Consider the following 12,117-nt stretch of genomic DNA (forward strand, 5'->3'; position numbering starts at 1 on the left):
CATTATTTCGAGATTTCTTCAATGACGGCTTCAGGATTCGCGTTTTTTTTGTTCGATTTTGTTTTGAATGTTGAACAATTCAAGAATGATTTCTTTTCGCAGTTTCTTTTCAAAGGTGCTTTTGAGTATTTTGTACTCGGGTTGGAAAAGGGATTTGCCAAAGACTTGCAAGCGGTTATAATCCAGTCATCCAGGTCTAAGCAGCAAATTGAGTAGCAACGTTGTTTTTCCGCAACCGGAATTTCCAACGATGATTCCTCGAATGCATCCCGGCAAAAGCGCGTTGTTGTTTCTTTTGGTTTTGCCGATATTCCATGACAAATCAATGACTTCCATTTTTATATTATGATAAAATTTTTATTATATTTAAAATGAACTGCGTTAAATGCAAAAGAGAGACAGAGACGACTCACTTGAAAAACGAGATGAGTAAAAACAACAGACATATGTTGAAAGGGACTTGCGATGTTTGCGGAACGACCAAATGCAAGTTTGTTTCTTCAGCGACAAAAGGAGGAGACTTGGTGGAATCGATTAATAAGCTGTCGTGCAAAATCAAGCTTCCGTGGGCGAAATTTCCAGGAGAAATGCACATTCCTGGAACGAACTTTGCAGGGCCGGGCACCAATTTGGACAAGAGACTGACTTCCACGAACATGTATCAAGAATGGAGTAAGCTGATGAACAGAGTGGATAATGCAGCGTATCACCATGATTTGGCTTATAAATATTTCAACGATAGACAAAACAGGAATGTGGTGGATCAAATGATGCTTGAAGAGATGAGTTCGATACCCAATCCCACTCAAAAAGAAATCAACGAGAGAAAGCTCATTACACCGGTGATCAAAGCCAAAGCAAAATTTGCGTTGGGTGTCTCTGCGAAAAAAAACAAAATGCCCGAGAGCAGTCTGAAATAGTCGGATCAGCTTGCAGAGGAGCTTCATAAACCGGTCATTCGCTATTTTAAAAGAAGAAGGGTGAGTGTGAATGACGTTGATGAAATATAAGCTGCAGATTTGGTTGACATGCAATCGTTTTCAAAATTCAACAACGGCGTAAAATATTTGCTCATGGTGATCGACGTGTTTTCAAAGTACAGATAGATTGTTCCTTTAAAAAGCAAAACGGGTCTTGAAGTGGCTGAAGCGTTGAAAAAGATTTTCGTAGAAAGAAAATGCATGAAATTGTGGGTGGACAAACGAAAAGAATTTTACAACAAGCATGTGAAAGCGCTAGGTGTGCAATTGTATTCCACTGAAAACGAGGAAAAAAGTTGTGTCGTTGAGCGATGGAACAGAACGATGAAAGAGAGAATGTTTAAATATTTTTCAGCCAACAACACCAATAAATACATTGACGTATTAGATGAGATGGTGAAAAATTACAACAGCACAAGACACTCTTCCATCAAAATGACGCCAGTTGAAGCCAGCAAAGAAAAGTGCAAGGCGTGGATGAATCTGTATGGAAAGGTGAAAACAGAAAGAAAAGATCCAAAATTCTTAATAGGCGACAAAGTGCGGATCACAAAAAAGAAGTCTCATTTTGAAAAGGGGTATACGCCGAGATGGACTGAGGAGGTTTTTACCGTGTCAAAAAAAACAGTATACGGATCCGCCTACGTATAAAATCGCTGACGCGGTCGGTGAAGAAATTCAAGGCACTTTTTACGAGCAGGAGATGCAAAAGACGCATCAAGACATATTTAGAATTGAAATAATCATTCGCAAAACCAAGAGCAAATCACTGGTCAAATGGTTGGGATACCCAGACTCTTTTAATTCGTGGGTGGTCAATAAAGAATTGATCAGTTTGCTTTCGAGTGACATTGGTCATTTCATTTCCCAAAAAATTTTCCTTCCCATTAAAGAATGGGCAAGATGATGATTTTGTTTGAGCCTTTTATAAATGAGTACCTTAAGACGGAAGATTACGAGGAGTCGTATTATTATTCTCCTTATGAAGAAAAGTACCATTGCAAGATTTACAGCTTTGAAAATGATTTGGATTTCACCATTATTTGTCGAAAGGATGAATTTGAGTTGGAAATAAAGTGTGGAGGGATTCGTTTTGAAAAAAGTGGCATGGTGATGGAGGATTTGTTTGAATATGCTCGCAGAAAAATAAATAAATTCAAGGAGCAGAAGAAAGTTAAAGAGTCCACAGATTCTTCGAATTTTGAAATGATCTAAAAATATTTTCCTTTCTATTAAAAGAGATGAATTTTGTGACAATTGAAAATTTTGACGAGAGCAAATTATTGGCTGGAGAGATTTACGAAGCCACAAAGCCCATTCAGTACCAAAAGATTCCGCTATTTTATGAATACCCATATGGAAAAGGTCCTTTTATTTTAAGAACCCCCGTTTTGTGTTCTTTGGGTGTGTTTGAAAATCGCAGTGTGGAAACGAAAAAACTGAATGGATATTCCATGTCTTTTGTTGCTTTTAACGATAAAAAGGGCATGTCAGCAGAAGAAGAAAAGTTCATGGAGGTGACTGAAAAAATATCAAAATTTCTTCGAGAGCAAGTCATCCATAAGACGGCCTTGTTGAAAAAAGGAGGAAGAACGGAAAAAACAATGACTGAGGATTTGTCTATTTTCAAGCAAAAGGGATCAGGATCTCCTATTTTTTTCGGAAAGTTATATACAAAAGAAAAGTACATTACTTCCTTGTTTTGCAAAAAGGAAAACAAAAAGCTTGTAAAAGCAGATCCATTGCGGTATGTTCGTCAAAGGTGTTTTGCCATTGCGTGTTTGAGAGTTGAAGGTGTTTTTATTGGACCGCAGATCGAGTCAATTCAAGTCAAGAAATCCAGAAGTGGTCATCCCTAAAAATGCTCCTTCTGTTCAAAGCATTATGAACGATTTGGATTTGGGAGAGGCTGAATCTGATGAGGAGATGTGAAGTCCTTTTTAAATTTTGCGCGAATTTAAAAATGATCAACGTTGAAAGAATAAAATTGCCAAACGACGCTTTGACCAACTTCAATTGATAGAGGCATCAAAACAGCTGAAATTGAAAAACTTTAGAGGAGTTTTTGAAAGACACATTGCCGAAAAAACCGAGAAGAAAAGAATGTGGAATCGTGAATACGGGAGACTCAGGCAAGGGAGGATTTCATTGGGTATGCTGGTACAAAGATGGTGATAAGAAATACAATTTCGACTCATATGGTCAGCCCCCTCTTGTGGAGCTGGTTGATTATTTGAAAACTCCCGTTTATTATAACAGCGAGAGGATCCAATTTGGAAACTCTTCTTACTGCGGTCACTTGTGCCTTTGCGTCTTGAAAAAATTGGACGAAGGAAACGACTTTCAAGACGTCATCAATACCTTATGGTGATCTGAGCGAAAAAATAAAATCTGGGTCATATAAAAAATGATTGACAAATTTGGTAGATCAGAATTGGGTCAGCATTTATACAGCCCGACCTCTCTAACAAGCGATCTGTATTTCAAGACAGATGGAAACAGCACCATCATTGCAGATTTGGATTTTAATTCTCACAAAATCATTAATTTAGAAGAACCTACCACTTCGCACGACGCCGCCACAAAAATTTACGTGGACACGCATGCGTCAGGTGGAACTTCAGTTGGAGCTGCAGACTTGAATTTGAATTTTCACAAAGCGATCAATTTGAACGAACCGACCAATCTTCATGAAGCCGCTACAAAAAATTACGTCGACGTCAGCTCGAGCATAAATGTTAAAGTGGACGGAACGAGCACGATCACGGGAAACTTGGATTTAAATTCTCACAAACTGATCAATGTGACAGATCCGACCGCTTTAAAAGAGGCAGCGACAAAAGGGTATGTGGACACTAAAGTGGCATACGCCAATATCTTTTACACAGACATCAACATGACGTCACACAGATTGGTCAATTTGGCAGAGCCCATTTCAGCTTCAGATTCAGCAACAAAAAATTACGTGGACACGAATCCGTCAGGTGGAACTACAGTGGGAGCAGCTGACTTGGATTTAAATTCCCATAAATTGATCAATGTGCTTGATCCTTCAAACGTGCAAGACGGGGCGACAAAAAGTTACGCGGACGTTTTGTAACAAAAAACCAACTTTTTAGGACTTGTTCCCATTTCAGGATTTTCGTCCTTGGGGTTAAAGTCGTAAATTGTGCCAGGATCAACCACTGCACCAGTCTTTCTTCGTATATTTGCAGACGGAGAAATTAGAGTTGGGAATTATGCCGTAACAAGGGAAGTAATCAGAGTAGACGCTGCTGGCCTTGCTTGCGACTTGCTCTTTTCCCCTCTCGGCGGTCCTTTTTATGCCAACTCTTTGCAAGGATGCAACGTTTTCAGCACCACTTCGTTGGGAGGATATTTCACCATCGAATTGCCGTTCACATCAAGCTTAAGCATCCAATTGGTCAATAATAATGTTGCAGCCATCACCTACTGGATTCAACCGTTCATTTCCACATTCACCTCCATCCCTCCTCTCCTTTCCTCCGTTAAATTGTACTGCAGGACGTTCAGATATCTCAACACCACTTACGGAAACGAATATGTTTTGCTTAACACCAATGGAAAAGGAAATGACGTTTTTCTGAAATACATCCGGATGCACGTCATTGGAGCTTCTGGAAACTGGTTGGTGTCTAGAGTCAGAATGTATGACGGAAATTTACCTCCAAGCAATGGCACTGTCCTCAGCCCATGGACACCTTACAATGCAAACAATTACAACACTTTCCCTGGATATAACGGCGACAGCAAATGCTTCTTTTCCTCGTCTGGATTGGAAGATTTTTATTTGTCTTCGTAGAATGGATCAAACATATCCTCGTTTAACAACAAATCAACGGGACTGCTGAACCAATCCACCGCCTCCATCGGCTCCACTACCACCATTTCTTTTTACAGAAATTTTGCAGAATCAGATTCTATGCCCAGCGTCGCAACCGGAAGAAGGCTCGTCGTCACGCTCAACTCTGGCGACGGGCAAGTCGGTCAATCCGGAAGCTTTTACCTTCTTCTCGGACAAGCATATTTTTACGCTAAACAAGTGGTTTAGCTGAACCATGAAAAATGTGACGAAAAATGTCATAAATAAATTTCAGCACAAATGAAAAATGCCGTCTCCTATTCGCGAAAATTTTTGCATTGTAGAGTTTGATCCGGAGCTTCAGCAAAATGTCATTCATGTCTACCCAACAAAAGAGAGAAAAATTTTGCGAATGCTGAACGCTAAAGAAAGACCGTTGTAGCGATGGATCCTTGAAAAGAAAAAAGAAGACGAAGAACGGAAAAAAGAAGCTCAAGAGAGAAGAGAAAGATTGAGAAAAAAGTTTCCTTTATTATTAAAAAGATGAGAAGAATCGTTTATTATGATAAGAAGTTGAAAGCGACGGTGTATTTTGATGAAAACTTAAATCATTTTCCTAGAAAGGTGCGTTCTAAATGCGAAATATTTGCTCAAAGCGATATTAAACTAAATCGTTCTTCAAAGCAAACGATTGTTTTTATGTTTGGAATTAAACTTGACGATGGAATGGTGTTGGTGAATTTGAGACATGGTCTAAATTTAAAGCTGAATTATTTCAATCACAGTCTGCTTTTTACAGAATCGGTGAACAACGTCATCATTGAAATTTATTACAGAAGCGACAAGGACGTCGTGATTAATAAGGGAGAAAGTCTGTGTCTCGTGAATTTCTTTTGAATCCTTCCAGGATTCTAAAGAACACCATGAAAAAGAAATTTTTATTTTTCCTTAATAAAAATGGAGTATAACAGTTACAAAGAAATATACCCAACTCTTACAACGGCTCCTGCAGATGAAGGAGGACACGTTTACCGTCTTCAAAAAATAAGCGAAATCCAAAAAGAGATGGACAACGAGAGGAAAAAGAGAGTTTATCTCAGCAAAAAGTACCATCGCGTTTTTAGGATCATATCCAATGAGGACAATTCGATGCAGGCGCTGTGCATTGCTCTGGGTGCGACTGGAATTGGACTTTTGAGCACGATTGTTGCCAGTCCTGCAGCGATTGCGTGTGAAGGCGTGGCTATTGGAATGGTTTTTTTATCCATTGTCGGAGGTCAAGTGAACAAAAAGATGGCATTGAAAGCGGAGAAGCATGAAACGATAAAAGTGTTGGCCGAATCGAAATTGAACACAATCAGAGAGCACATTTCCAAAGCGTTGATGGACGGAAAAAAAAGCGATTCAGAGTTTCAATTGATTCTTGATGAGCTTCAAAAATTTAAAAACATGACGGAGGAAATACGAACCAAAACCAAAAACGGAATGGACGAATTGGCTAAAGAGACACTGATCCAAAAAGGTCGAGAAGACGCCATTCAAGCGTTCAAGAATTTATTTAAAAAATAATCCAAAAATAAACTTCTGGCGTATTTTAAAAACCATGTCTTTTTTTAAAATACAAGACCCGAACAAAAGGGATAAAATTGTGAAAGAAATTATTGACAGAAGAAAGAGGATTTATCAGAACAGCATCAATGACAACATTTTAGATGCGGATTTTCAAACTGATTTGAGAAAGCTGTATAAACCGCTCATCGAAAGCAACGAAAAGATGATCAAGCCGCTCATCAAAAGCAACGAAAAGTTGGTAAAAAGAATGGATGCTAAAAAAAAAAAATTTCGAGTCAACGAGAATAGTTGAGTCAACGAAAACGGATGAGCCGATGGATGAATCGCTTATACCTATGGGTGAAATTTCTCAATACTTTTTAGACATGCAAAGTAAAAGAAATAGAAAGATAAATTTTAAGAACAAGTTTGAATTGAGTAAAAACGACGGTCAATATTCGATTGGAAAAATGGGAGTGATGTTTGAAGGCGACGATATGATTGTTGGTGATGAAAAGTATGAAGGAATAAAAGGTCTTTGGGAGCTCATGACCAACCCGAACATTTCAAAGAATTTCGACGTGACTGAAGAGGATGTGGCTAAGTACTCGAAAAATTTATCAGAGAGTGGAGTCGTAAAAGCAGATGGAAGATCGAACAAACCCAGAGCTTCAGAGGTTGAAAAATATAATAAATTCATCATCCCTATTGAAAACACTCTTAAAGGTAAAAAAGGTTCAGGAGTCATCATTCTTCCGAGCGTTAAGAATGCGTTGGTGGACAAGCTTGAATTGAGCGTGGCTGCTTGTCGTGCTGGAAATACGGGATCGAGAAATGAGGTTGTGAGCATTTTTGATGAGCTGTTGAGACAAAAAGTGATTAGCAAAAACCAATACAAATCGATAATGAAGGTCATCGATGGATAAAAAAATTTTTTTGCTTATTTAAAAATGATCATTTACAGAAACAGATATGTTAAGAAACACGTTGTTGGAGGAGGTGGAATCATTGACACGTTGCGACATTTTTTAAAAAGAGCGGCAGCGTCGAGCGCATCAAGAGCAGCGTCTACTTTGGCTGGCAAAATTGCAAAAAGCGAGCTGGGAAGAGAAGCGATTACAGCTGCAAAATCTGCTGGAAAAGAGCTGGCTTCTTCAGCGAATGTGACTGCTAAAGACGTGGCTATTGATAAAGGTAAAAAGGCGATGGAGAAGGTGTATGCCAAGACTGGAACTCCTAATCCGAAAGTTCTCACTCAAAAAAGCAAAGACATTATTTCAGGAACGGTTGCATCAGCAGCTCCAACGATCAGCAGCGACTATTCCTCGCTCGAGGGTTCGCTGCGTCCAAAAAAGTTGTCCAGGAAAAACGCCATCCGAATCCAAGACCTGGTTAAAATGGACAACCAAGGCCTGAAAATGTGAAAAATGGGAAACGGACTTAAAATCGCATAAAAAAATTCGAAGAGGATCCGAATTTTTTTTCTTTTGTATAGAAAAATGGCAAATTCCGATGTTTTAAACATTACAGAACAAATCATTGTTGATAAAGAAATTGAGAGATATGAATTTCAAGAATACGAACCGGTCAGCACCAATTTAAACACGGCCGGGGAAATAAGAATCAGCATTGAGCAGCAAGATTTGTTCACGCTTCCCTCTGATGCGTACCTTTTGTTCGAAGGAAGGCTGACAAAAGCAGACGGGACTTCCTATGCGGATACGGATGTGGTTTCTCTTGCAAACAACGGCATCATGCACCTGTTCAGTCAGATTTCTTATCAGTAGTCGAATCAAGAGATTGAAACCATATACAGCCCAGGTCAAGCCGCCACCATGCTGGATTTCCTTAAATATCCGGTGGAGTAACAAGTGTCGGAAGGAATGAATCAGCTGTGGCAAAGAGACACCACTGCCGTTGCCGATCTTGCAGGCAACAGCGGATTTAGTCAAAGGCAAGATTTCATCATTAAGCAGCCCGCAACCAAAGGAACATTTTCATTTTGCATTCCGTTGAAACACATTTATGGTTTTTGCGAAGATTACGAAAAAGTTCTTTATGGATTTAAGCACACGATTACTCTTGTGAGAAAGAGCGACGCTGAAACAGCCGCAGGAAAAGTGGACTTGAACAAACTGTCTTTGTTCATGCCTCAAGTCACTCCCTCTTTTATGGCAAACAGCAATCTTTACAAACTCATCGAGTCCAAAGTGGACGCGCCGTTGTCGTTTAAATCCCGACAGTGCAACACCATTGCCGTGCCAGTGTCTAATACATTCAGTTGGAGGCTGAGCGCCAGATCTGCCAGTGAAAGACCGAGGTACATCATTGTTGGATTTCAGACCAACAAAGACGGCGCTCAAGATTTGAACCCTTCCGAATTCAACCACTGCGATTTGAAAAACATGTATGTGACCTTAAACAGCGAAAGGTAACCTGCCGTGGATTACAACTTGTCCTTCCCAAACAACAAACTTTCGAGAGCTTACAAGGACGCGTGCAAGTTTGACAACAAGATTTTTGGAATCAGCGAAATTATCGCTCATCCAAATTTGACGGCGTTGAATTATAGACACATTTGCCCTCTTTTTGTTTTTGACGAGAGCAAACAGGCCGAGAGGTATTTATCGACCGTGTTGGACGTGCAAATTAAGGCCACCTTTAATGCAGCCGTTCCTGCAGACACTCAAGCCTTTGCGGTACTCATTTCTGACAAACTGCTCAGAATCAAATCCAACGGAAACCGAATGAACGTTGTGTATTAGACCCAAAAAATAAATTTGGTCCTTAATAAAAGGATGAATTATACGAAAAAGGATTTGAAAAGTTTGCTTATCGAAAATGGCGTTTCCAAAACATCGAAAAGCAAAATGGGGTTGATGATGATTGCGATGGAGAACCATCTGATCGACAAAAATGCAATGATAGAAGACCTCAAACCGATAGATTCGAAATATTATAGGCTCCGTTTGATCCGAAACAATCCCGTGGCTGTGAAAATGACTCATGCTGAAACGGGCAAAGTGATCGAATATGGCTCTCTTTACAAAGCGATGAAAGAGACGGGACATGGCAACAACTATTTGGAGAAACGAAACGGCAAAGTGGACGAAAATGGATTTAAAATAGAAATTCTGAAATAAAAAAAAATGTCGTTTCATCCGTTTTTTCTGGAGTGCAGCAAAAGAGAGTCTGATGTGGCCAAAAAAAGGCAGCTCGAGGCCCTTGCGTTTAAGGCTGAAAGCAGCTCGTTCAAAATTCCAAAAATGTACAGCGATGAAAAAAGAGACGAGCTTTACGCGATTTTTCGGGATGACAAAGAGGATGACTTTTCGCAAATGGAAAGAGAAATCAAAGAGCACAACAGAGAGTGGAGCAATTTGAAAAAGAGGGAAAAGCTGAGAGTGATCGACAGACACGTGATCGGCTTGGACTGCGACTTCGAAGAAAAGAAAAAAATTTCTGGAAAACTGAAAATGGACGTGCTGTTAAAAAAATTCGAAGACATTTCCAAAACTGCTAAAAAAATGAAAAGTTGCTGAAAATGGAAAAAATTATATTTGAGTTAAAAAAATTCCAACACAAATAAAAAAGATGGGAGAAATGAATGAAATTTTTGAAGAAAAAATGAGAGAGTTGAAAGAGGAAAGAAAAAAGTTCAAAGAGGAAAGAAAAAAGTTGGCTGAAAGAAGTAATGAGTTGGCAGAGGAAAGGGAAAGAAGATTCCCGTGGAAAGTGTTTGATTTAAACATTGATTGGCAGGAGAGAGATACAGAAATAGATTGGGAAGAGGAAGAAAGAAGAGAGTGGGCGCAAATAAAAAGAAAGTTGACAAAGCATAAAAGAAAGTTGGCAGAAAGAAGAAAAGAGCTGGCGGAAAGAAGAAAAAAGTTGGAAAAGGAAAGAAAAAACATGAATTTGATAAGTTAATAGAAAAAATTAAGGAGGAAAGCGAAATGATTTTCGATCTTTTTTGTATCAGAACCGACTTGATTAAGGGGGAGTTTGAAGATCAATACAAGAAGCAAAGCAAAATGATTAAAGACCTCTCCCTTCTCAGAAGTCAGCTGTATTCAGAATTCATGGAAATTCCTGAGGAACAAATAGGGCTAAGATACGAGAGCAGGATTAAAAAACTGTTTCTTAAAGACATGAGTTGTATAAATCAAATACTGGATATGAACGAGCTCGCGATTGAACACTATTATGAAAAAGAAATGTTTATGCAAAGGTTGATTGATGACAGTTTCCCTTTAAAATGGATTCGCGTTCAAACTGATTTCATGATCTATTATTGAAAATTCCCTGATTTTTAACTCTTATAGAAGAATTAAAAAATTGAATTTGAGATAAATAAAATATTTCAGTATTAAAAAGATGGGAGATATGATGGAGTCGACATTATTAATCAATAATAAGATGGTTAAAGATACGCAAAAAGTGTCTAAAGAATGAGGAGTTGAATATTATTACAGGATGCGAAAAGATGATCTTTTGGATGCCTTTGACGATAACCCTAAGCCAACTCCTTCTATAATCAAATCAAAAAGTTTAATTAATTCCTAAAACATAATCAAAAAACTTCCAAGAGAGTATCGAATCGAATTGAAAGAAATGGTTCAAATATGTCCACCTGAAATATCGATGAAAATAATAAAAGCAACTATTATTTTGCATAATTCTTTTCAAACTTGCAAATTAAATTCTAAAGGACGTAAAGAACTTAAAGAAATAGCAGAAAAAATTAGAGCAATTAAAAATACATATGCGCTGAATTTTTAATTCTTTTTGGAGAATTAAAAAAAATGAATTCGAGTTAAATAAAATATATCAGTATCAAAAAAGATGATTTACACAAGAAGTGATTTGAAAAAGTTGTTAAAACAAAATGGTGTTACAAAAACAGCACGCACTTTGGTAGCTTTGACAATGATCGCTGTTGAAAACAATCTGATCGATAAAAGCTGTTTAATGGAAAAGGTGAATGAAAAGAGGCCTGTGGGAAGACCAAAAGTGTTTTGAAAAAAAGTAAAACCGCCAAAAGAAAGAAAGCCTATCGACCCTAAATGAAAAAGACTTGAAAACATCAGAACTAACCCTTGTGTTTTGAGATTGACCAATGTTGAAACGGGAAAAGTGATTGAATACAAATCCATTTACAAATTAAGTAAAGAGACGGGGCGCTAATGGAAATACTTTGACGATAAACACGGATATAAAATAGAAGTGATTAAGTCTGAAATTTAAATATGATGAAAATTTAAATTTGTTAAAAATTTAAATTTTTTCTTTTTCGTTGAAATTTTTCCAAAAAATTGAAAATGGGATAAACAATTTTTTTTTCTTATATAAAATGAGTGACAAAGCAAATAAAAGTCTCAATGGCATCATTACGAAAAGATGCCAAAGAAAGGGCTTATTGAAGCCATAAAAAACACGAAACCTGTTATTGGTTCTAAACCTGTAACACGTCGAAGACGAACGACTGATGCAAGGCCGGTTCCTGCTCCTCGTCCTATCGTTGCAAGACTGGTTCCTGCTCCGCGTTCGATTGCTCAAAGTTCAGTTTCGAGACCGGTTCCTGCTCCTCGTCCCGTTTCCAACGACTTGATTTCATTCGGACCTGCTCGCTTGCAAAATCAGGTGACAAGAACTAAACCATCTATCCTTGACACACCGGTTACCGATTCAACGAACGTCATCACACCTAGACCGGTTCCTTCTGGTTTATTTTCAAGAATTGCAACGGCTGTCTCCAACAGT

This window comes from Hydra viridissima, unplaced genomic scaffold (genome assembly GCF_058129835.1).
Source record: "Hydra viridissima isolate aposymbiotic clone 2 unplaced genomic scaffold, HvirCarnegie_v1 scaffold_5, whole genome shotgun sequence".
Taxonomy (NCBI): domain Eukaryota; kingdom Metazoa; phylum Cnidaria; class Hydrozoa; order Anthoathecata; family Hydridae; genus Hydra; species Hydra viridissima.